Source organism: Ananas comosus, linkage group 23 (assembly GCF_001540865.1).
Source record: "Ananas comosus cultivar F153 linkage group 23, ASM154086v1, whole genome shotgun sequence".
In the NCBI taxonomy this organism is placed as follows: Eukaryota; Viridiplantae; Streptophyta; class Magnoliopsida; order Poales; family Bromeliaceae; genus Ananas; species Ananas comosus.
The window spans coordinates 7616220-7626532 of NC_033643.1; the positions used below are offsets into that span (position 1 = coordinate 7616220).

The 10313-nt window shown below is 46.0% G+C and overlaps 1 long non-coding RNA gene across 1 annotated transcript; it reads left to right on the forward strand.

Moving 5' to 3' along the window:
* LOC109727817 lies at positions 6655-8799 on the forward strand. The gene is made up of 2 exons (XR_002220839.1): positions 6655-6839; positions 8554-8799. It is a non-coding gene; the product is annotated as an uncharacterized LOC109727817 (long non-coding RNA).

A 10313-nucleotide genomic window follows, 5' to 3' on the forward strand; every position in this document is an offset into this window, starting at 1 on the left:
ACAGATTGGGTAAATGGAAAGAGTAAAGGTTTAATAATGTCATTGAACATTGCTATTCGAACATGGATCGAATTTGTTAGCAAGGTAGCGAACCTTTATCATATGATGCATGCATTCATATTCATGATTATGGGCATAGTAGCATAGTTTTCCTACTATCGCATTTACAGTTTTCGGATACATATCTATCTATCTATATGTTGTTACTTGTGCCTACTTGGACCTAGTGGGGAGATCGGCAGAGTCGGCGGCCGAGCCCACTGGGAACTATGGAAGATAGTTCTCACCCCACTCTATTTCCAGTGGTAGGTACAGGGCTGCCGAGAGAGGACCGCGGCAAGAGCATCGCGCCCGATCAGTGAGACTGTGGTAGTCTAGTAGCTTTCCTTTTTGCATTAGCACACCTATGTATTGAGAGAGATCATTGTAGGTGAGGATTTGGAGAGCTATGTATTTTGGAGGAAAAATGTATTCATTAAAAGAAAATGATGTAAACGAGAATGTTGGAACTATTGTAATAGTTAGTAAAGTACTCTCTTTATTTCACATGCTTTATCTTGTGGATCGCTTGCTCTTTATGTTGTTGGCACTGTTTGTACCTTTGTGAATGTGTATGTTTAGAATTTAAATTTCTGGGTAAATTCTTGTACACATTCCTGTTGTTGAGCCTTGGGCGGACAGGGGAGGTGCTGTCCGTTCGGCGGCCCGCTGCTGCGGCCGAACCGTGCCAAATTGGTAGTCGTTTCGGGGCGGGGCGTGACAGCATTTGTGGTATCAGAGCAATAAGAGCAAGCAAAGAGAGAGTCTAGGGTGACCTAGGAGACCCTAGGTTGGTAAGCCCTAAGGTTATAACTGTGTGAGCGGAACGTGAACCTATAGCGATGGCGGAAGTTGATTCGATTGGGTCAAAGTTGACAATACGTCTCTAGTTGTGATTAGAGACGGACTCAAGTGGTATGAGTTCTTGTCTTGAGGTGGTTGTGTCGGCGGCCGACGACATGATACCAAGAGCCTAAAACGAGTGCACTTGTGTGCTTCCGCCCGATTTTGTGGTTGAGTCGTCATGTGTCGTAATTTCGACGAAGTAATTGGTTAAGATGACTGACCAAGTAATTGCGTTTCAGGGACTAATGTGTCACGCCCCGGGACCGGCGGAGGCTCTCCCGGTAGCGTGCCCAGACCCGCCATATGTCTACACATATAAGGCGTCTACGATAAAAGCGAAAGTAAAAGCAAGAGATAGAACAAATATAAGAAATGAAATAACTAGCAACTAGAGATATCAGAGCAAGGTTCATTTCCACAATAGGAACCGTGATCCACAATCCTGACTAGAATGCTAAGTCTCACATGCATGCACTCTACCACATAGGGGTCTAAAATTTCACTATACATAATATATGCATGTTAAGCATTCTAAAATTCATATTAAATACATTTAACATGGAAATGCATGAATTTCTATGTTACGAAACATATTTGCCAAATATGAGCATTTCTCATATCATAGGCTAGGTCAAACCCACCGAACCGTCGCGTAGGGCCTCGATTCGCCGAACAAGGTTGTCCACGAGCCTCAAGATAACCTAAAAGTGATCAGCGAAGAGATACGAGGGCATTACAACCAACCGTAAGATCAAACATTAACCTAGAAGCAAAAAGGGCCAAAATTTACCTCAAGAGAAGAAATCTCTTCCAAAGCTTCAAAAGAGAGCTAGAACCCTTCCAAACCAAGCCCAAGGAAGGTTCTAAACCGGCCAATCAAGCCTCAAAAGCCCTAGGTTCAAAAAGCCCAAAATAAACCCTAAGTCCCAAAACTAGGGTTCCAAATGGTAAAACCTACCAAATCAAGGGTTCAAGGGTAGAATCCAAGTACTAACCTCCCAAGGTGCCTCCAAACAAGCTCCAAGTCTTCTAGGGTTGAAGATTGGCCCACCACCAAGCTCTACAAGCAAGCTCCAAGCCAAGCAAGGGTGGAAAGGAGAGAAACGGGTTGATCTCCAAGCTCCCTCAAGCAAATTCCTCTTCTTCTTCTCCTTCTCCTCCTTCTTCTTCTTCTCTCTCTAGAAGGTGTTGGGAGGGGGTGAGAATGAGGAAATGAGAGAGGGAAGAGGAGGAAATGGCTAATAAGCCCATCTAATGTAACAAAATCCAACCAGGCCCCTCAAAAAACCAATATTGCATCAGCCCGAACTGGGCAGTTTTCGCCCAGATGGACCGGTCTCTCCCCAGCAGGGACCGGTCTCTCGCTGCGAACTCGAAAAACCATCGTTCGGGAACCGGTCTCTCCCTGCGCGGGACCGGTCTCTCTCTGCGAAAACGCGCTCGGGGACCGGTCTCGCCCGCCAGGGACCGGTTGCCTCAGGGCTGCCGCAACACTGTTCACTGGGGGACCGGTCTCTCCTTCCAGGGACCGGTCCCCTAGAGTAAAAACTCTTAGGACTTGCCCAGAATTCCAGTTTTCGAACTTTTTAGGTCGGAGAACATTCTACAACCCTCCACCAAGTGTGGAAAAGCTCGAAGTACACCTAAACACTCGAAACTCGCAATTTGCAAAGGTCCAGTGTGTTACATAATATCTCCAAGACGCTACACGCGTAGGACTGCCCCAGCACCGACTCCTGAGGTGCCCGAGCAAGAGGAACCTAGCGTGATCGATCGGTTGCAAGCGCAGGTGACCGCGCTGACCAATGTGGTGCAGCGCCAGGAGACCCGATTCGAGCGGCTCCAGGATCTATTGGAGTGGCAGATCGCGGCGGCGACTGCGACGGTGAATGAGGGCGGTGGTACGCCCGCACTCTCGACTCATATACCCCGAGCGGCAGAGGGTGAGGGCATAGCGGCGGTTCCGGTGACGGCACGCCCACCGCCAACGATCATACCACAGGCGGCATTGGGATCGACTACACCCGATGTGTCGGCCGAAGACGTGGAGGGAGAGCGCGCATTGGCGGTGTCACGCCCCGTCCCGAAACCACTACCAATTTGGCACGGTTCGGCCGCGGCGACGGGACGCCGAACGGACAGCACCTCCTCTGTCCGTCCAAGGCTCAACAACAGGAATGTGTACAAGAATTTACCCAGAAAATTAAATTCTAAACATACACATTCACGAGGGCACAAACAGTGCCAACAACACAAAGAGCAAGCGATCCACAAGATAAACAAGTGAAATAAAGAGAGTACTTTGCTAACTATTACAATAGTTCCATCATTCTCATTTACATCATTATCTTTAAATGATTACATTTTTCATCCAAAATACATAGCTCTCCAATCCTCACCTACAATGATCTCTCTCAATACATAGGTGACTAATGCAAAAAGAAAAGCTACTACACTACCACAGTCTCACTGATCGAGCGCGATGCCCTTGCCACGGTCCTCTCTCGGCAACCCTGTACCTACCACTGGAAATAGAGTGGGGTGAGAACTATCTTCCATAGTTCCCATTGGGCTCGGCCGCCGACTCTGCCGATCTCCCCACTAGGTCCAAATGGGCACAAATAACAACAAATAGATAGATAGATAGATATGTATCTGAAAGCTGTAAATGCGATAGTAGGAAAGCTATGCTACTATGCCCATAATCATGAATATGAATGCATGCATCATATAATAAAGGTTTGCTACCATGTTAACAAATTCGATCCATGTTCGAATAGCTATGTTCAATGACATTGTTAAACCATTAACCTTTCCATGTACCCAATCTGTGGCGAGGCCCTAGGGCTCGCCCATAACTCACCTTTCAATCCCAAAGTGGGGAGGGAGCTCCAAGTGCACCCAAGCCCGGGACCGTCTGCGGACCTCCATGTGGTCCGGACCTCCAAGTGGTACTAGTCGCACGACACTCCGGAGTACTCGACGACAATCCCCTTTATGTGGGGATTGGATGGCTATACCATCCCAAACGCAGACTGTGAACTAGATCTATCCTCTCCAAGTGAGGATGCCCTACATCTAGGGTCAATACCCAATCGAATCCTCTCCAAGTGAGGGAGCACTATCACTAGGGTCCACAACCCAATCAAATCCTCTCCATGTGAGGATGCCCTACAACTAGGGTCAACATCTCTCGCGGAATCATTTGTTCCCGACATTCATACAATGCTATTTAGCGTTTCTAAATTCATTGTTCACAAGGCATTTTCTAAGGGATCCGCCTATCCCTAGGTCCATCGACCTCTAGTGTCATTTACACTACATTAATGCCACTCGTCATCATTCAATGTTTGGATGCCACTCGTTTGTTCTTTAACAATAACACTACTTTCTATGCCATCCACACCCCCATCGGGTTCATCTCTATCTTTAGCATCATTGGATCCACGTTCCGACCCAATCCTCACCTATCTAAGTCACCAAGTGTTCCAAGTACACTAGGTTATCAATTAGAAAGTATAAGGAATGGAGCTACTATGCAATCCTACAATGCAACATGTAAGAGATGAGATTAAATGCAATCTAAGACATAGAAAGGAGTTCGAAAGCTTCGGGATGACACCCCCCACCTGTAATCGATGTAGAGGTTTCGGAAATCTCTCTCGGCGAGCTTTACGAAAAGGCTTTAGCCTTCCTCGCCCGAATCAACACTAGCCCGGCCCGATTTTGCCGAGAACTTCACGTCGGTTCGCCGAATGCCAAAATCGACTTTGCCCCCGCGTTTTGTGACCTAACAATAGGGTTTCCAAGGCTTCAAATGAGATCAACCTCAAACTTTCACAAAAACCCCCTTTTGGAGCCCTAGGTTTGCACCTATAGCAAACCACCGACTAAATCCCTAGATTCTTGGGATTGATCTATTTAGAAGCTTGCTTAGGGTTCATTTGACCCATTCCAAGGCATAAAAACCCAAAACCCTAAGTTTTACAAGCTAGGGTGTAACATATGGAAACTTGGAGTTGCGATGTCAACTTTGATCTAGGGGATCAAAGTGAGGTTGAGCTAATTGGACATCATCTTCGAGGGATTTGTGATGCGTGTGAATGAATTCTGGAGATAAATAAGTGTTTCGGCGCAAATTGGGCGCGAAACGAAATATAAAGAGACTTTTCGGATTTTCGACGCTAACTTTGATTAAAAGAATTAAAGTGAGGCGTGAGGATATATTGTGGTATCTCCGAATCAATTGTGAAGTTTTGGAAAAGCCAAGGGTGTGTTTTCACAGGGTTTTGAAGTGCTCAGTGCGAAGTGGTAGTGCAAAAAGGGAGAAATTGCTGCCATGTAATGGAATTGGAGCTGATTCTATTGCTAATTCGGCTCAAATAATGTCAAAATGAAAAGGAATTGCTCCCAAATTAAATTAGTAGCTTGTGAAGGTCCCTTGGTATCTTTTGGAAGTGTTTGGGTGAAATCGGAGTGAAGACAGAAAAGTTAGAATTTTCTGTAAAGGACGGGACTGAGAAATTAGCAGAAAAATGCACAGTGTCATAAAATTATGAAAATTGGCAGAGATGTCAGGAACACTGTTATGAGGCTAGCTTTGAAGTTTCATATTATTCTGACACCTATAGAGAGAGAAATAGCATCCGAAAGTTATCTGATAAAGATTATAGTTCGGGACAGCTCGCAGTGACCAAACGGGGTCGAAACTGAAATGTTAAAATTTTAGTGGACTTGTTAAGTAAAACCGAGCATGCCTGTCAAATTTGAGCTCAATCGGACTTTCGGAAGGGCCTGCGAAAGGTATTTGAACCTTGTCGCTAAACGGATTAGTCGAGGGGCATTATGGTAATTAGTACCATGTTAGTGGATTTCCACTAACCTGCAGCCAGGCTATCCCTCCATCCTTATCCTCTGCCCTCTCCATTCTGCATACGTAGAGAGAGAGAAGGAGAAAAGAAGAGAAAAGAAAAGAAGAGAAAAGAGAAGAAGCAGATGAAGAAGGAGAAAAAGAAAGAAAAGTAAGAATTTCTTCCTCTCTTTCTCTCTTTGCTGTCTCTCTCCCTCTCACCCCCCTCTCCTTGCTGCTGCCAGTAGCTTCAGCAGGAGCAGCAGCAGCTCCTGCTGCCAGTAGTTTCAGCAGGAACAGCAGCAGCAGTCAGCAACAGCAGCAGCAGTAGTAACAGCAGCAGTAGTAACAGCAGTAGCAGTCAGCAGTAGCAGTAGCAGTAATAATAGCAGCAGCAGCTTCAGCAGCTCAGCAGCTACTGTCAGCAGCAGCAGCCTGCGCACAGCAGCAGCAGCTCAGCAGGAGCTGCTGAGCAGCTTCAGTAGCAGCAGCAGCCTGCGCAGCAGCAGTAGAAGCTTCAGCAGCAGTAGCAGTTCAGCAGCAGCAGCAGCTCAGCAGGAGCAGCAGCAGTCAGCAGCAGCTGCAGCTTCAGCAGGAGCAGCAGCAGCAGCAGCAGCTTCAGCAGGAACAACAGTAGAAGCCTGCTGCTGCAGGGAAAGAAAAAAGAAAGAAAAGAAAATGAAGAAAGAAAGAAAGAAAGAAAGAAAGAAAGAATAAGAAGAAAGATGAAAGAAAGGAAATGAGATAGAGAGAAAGAGGGAATCGAAGTATTTGGGCAGATTTTACTAATTGTGTTGAGGTTCTTGGGCTAGTAAAGAGTTGAATCACTCTATTGAAATTGTGAAATTGCATTGAAACAGGTTTCTATAGAAACTGACCTCGATAATGCACTTTTGCAGGATAGAAGTCCTAATGTGAAATTGACCGCGTACAAACCTAATTGAGGGTAAAAGAAACGCGTTGGCGAAGTCGGTTCGGCAATCCGTCGAGCCTACGCGAAGATATCGCCAAAAGAACAGTTTCGGCGACAAGTGTCGGGAGCGCGGGTCGCGATTCGTGGAAAAGTGCAAGAAGTGGATTTCTCTCATTCCAATACCAAGTAAAGGTGGGTTGTGCTTTACCGAAGTGATTAGGTCACTTCCATGCCAAAGTAAAATATGGTTTCATTTGACGCATTTGACCATGATTGTCAACATAATGCTAATATATATGTATATGAATAAGCATATATGATTAATGACATATGAATGCATTATGGTTAATGCTAGATGATGTATAATGGTAATCAGATGATGAACATGCTAGAGGCATATGAATATGCTGTATATCCTGCTAGATACATATAAATGTCGATATATGAACAGATGCATAGTTATGTTAAATTCATATGTTCAATACATGATATATAAATGTTGGACCTGTAAATGCCAAGGGCAGGTAAATTGGATATAACTTGTGAACGTAGATGCTAAAGCATACATAATTGTCGACACGTAAAAGCGAACATCTGATGCGTATGTCTCAACATATATGAAAATGAATGTACTATAGTTCAAGCTATATAAATGTCGATAATTCTCGTTGTTTAGAAACCTCAACGGTAATAAGATGCATGAAAATATGTAAACTGTGAACCTAGGCAAGGATACCTAGGGTGATATATAGATCGAGTGGCATGAAACCTAAGTTATTAAACATAGGTTGGGCATTGAATAGATCGAGTGGCATGAACCTGGTGTTATTAAACATAGGTTGGACAGGAAATGAACCTAGTGTTATTGAACCTAGGTCGGACATTAACCTAGTGTCATTGGACATAGGTCAAGTAAGTAAACCTAGAGTTGAGATATAGGAGAAAGAATATAAAACTTAGTGTAAATGAACCTAGGTTATGATGTAAAGAAACACTCAGTAAAAGTAAACTAAGTTATGAATTATAGTGGGAAAGGACCACTAGAAAGTGAATGGTATAGACCTAGAAAGGTCGTCGACATAGGGTAAAAGAGTAAAACCCTTAAGTTGTGAAAATGGATTCCGGAATCCCTAGGAATGGTGTGATGGCAAAAATAGAATCTTAACTACGGGGATTGACGGTTCTCCTCTCCCGGTAGTGATTCAACGGGATTGACGGTTCTTCTCTCCCGGTATGCCATGAAACAAGTGAATCGGAACTACGGGGATTGACGGTTCTCCTCTCCCGGTAGTGATTCAACGGGATCGACGGTTTTCCTCAACCGGTTGAGCTAACGGGTTTGACGGTTCTCCTCACCCGTTAAGCTGGAGCGACTTAGGGTCACGGGGATCGACGGTTCTCCTCTCCCTGTGATGGACCTAGTGTCGTGTGGACTTAAGGCTGAGGTGCTTGTGAGACGTCCTTCACCTTGAGCCTGACTTGACGCGGTATTCCGCGGATGATTGACTCAAGACCGAGTCGAGTGGCATAGATGGCTAAGATAAAATAACCTTAGGAAAGAATCGCCAGTGAGCATAAATTGACAAAGAGTAAAGAATAAAGAAAATAGCTAATGAATGAAACTAGCTAAGAAAGAAGAGAACGGCTACAAGTAAAGAATGGCTAATGATATAAAGTAGAATCAAGTAATCTACTTACATGATTTACAGGTATTGCATATTGCATAGCAGCGAGGCAAGGTATGGTTTTATTTGTTACATAGTCAAATATCTATCCATCTATTTGTTGAACTAACCTACTGTTGCCTCCTTTGGACCTGGTGGGTCGAGCTCTTCTCTTGGGTGGCCGTACCCACTGGGAACTATATTTATATAGTTTTCACCCCCGTGTTGTTTTGGGGGTACAGGTTGCACGCGAGCGGCGCGGCGGCGCGAGGACAGGGCGTAGTTTCGTAGATAGCACCCCACCACTGAGACCGAGATAGCAATACCCTGAAGAGGTCAAGCTCAGCGTATCAGTATGAATGAAACAAAATTGTAGTAAAAGTGTATAAGTTGTAATAATTTAAAGGCTTATGTATTATTGTAAAAGTAAAAATTCTGAGATGAATGCTTGTAATAGCATAGTTAGCATTTTATGTTTTTGATACTTATGCAATCTGTGGTTGAATACAGTTCCTGTTTGGAACCTCTTGTATTGCATTGTATAGATTGTGACGCCTAGAACGTACAGGGGAGGCTCTGTCCGTTCGGCGGTCTGTCGGCGTGCCCGAATCCGACCAAATAGGCGGATCTCAGGGCGTGACATAGGGTTTGTAGCTTACCTCTTGAGCTACACCAATAAAGAGGAGAGAAGGAGAGGAAGATGCTCCAAGCCTTCTCTATCTTGTTCTCCTCCTTTTTCTTTTTCTTCTCCTCCTTTTTCTTTTTCTTCTCCTCCTTCTTCTTCTTCTCTTTCTTCTTCCCCTTCTCTTTTGTTCTTTCTTTCCTAGAGAGAGAGAGAGAGAGCAAGAGAGAGTGTGAGAAAGAGAGAAAATGAGAGGGTGTGAGGGAGAGAGAGGGCCCAACCCACTCTAACAAAGGCCATTTTGCATTTAGACCCCTCAACTTTTCACCCATTGCACAACCCTCACTGGGCAGTTTTCGCCCAGAGGGACCGGTCCCTGGTCGGGGAGACCGGTCCCCGAGAGCTCTTTCTGCAGTCTGGGGACTTTTCGCGTTCGGGAATCGGTCCTCACCTGAGGGACCGGTCCCTGGGAGACTGGTCTCTCCTAAGAGACCGGTTCAGGAGAAGCGTGAGGCTTTGGCCGAGTCTAAGGACAAGGGCAAGAAATGCCAAGGCGGCGGTGGTTCGGGGGGACAGACACGTTACAAGAAACCCCCGAAGTATCCGCGCGCTCAACAGAAAGGCGGTGGAGCGCGGCGATGCATTGTGTGCGGCGGAGACCACAAGGTCTCGCGCCGTGAGTAAGGCCGAGGCAAGTGCTACAAATGTGGGCAGCTGGGGCACTTCATTCGAGATTGCCCGGGAGGAGGAGCCTCACCTGCCACATCGATTGCATCGGCGCCGGCGATTCCGGCTCACTATGGAGGAGCTCTACCGACGGCCGCGTCGACTGGACGCGCGATGATGCCGCGTTAACCTGATATGGTGCGATCAGCCTCGAGCGGACGGGTATTCGCTGCTCAGGTCCAAGCTGAGGAACCTGCGGAGGCAGAGGAGCATCGCCTTGTGGCAGGTATGGTTTTAATTAACGGAGTTCGCTCCAGGGCTTTATTTGATACAGGAGCCACGCATTCATTCATAAGTAGATCATTCGCACGCATGCATGGCATACTCATAGAAGCGAGTGACAAGTGGTGAGTGGAGGGCCCTGGGTCGACGTTTAACACTTACTCGGAGTGTGCGTCGTGTCCCGTACAAATAGGCGAATGGATTATGCCTATCCGGGCGTTGGAACTCCAGAAGCTTGAGGCTTATGATATCATTCTAGGCATGGACTGGCTCTCGAAGTATCACGCAACGATCGACTGCAAGAGCAGGGTGATCACATTCCATGAGCCAGGACAAGAGGAGTTCACATATCGGGCTTGTCCATATGAATCTATATGAATCTCTTGTTTCACTTTGATATGAAGGTGACCTAGTCACTTCGGTAAACACAAC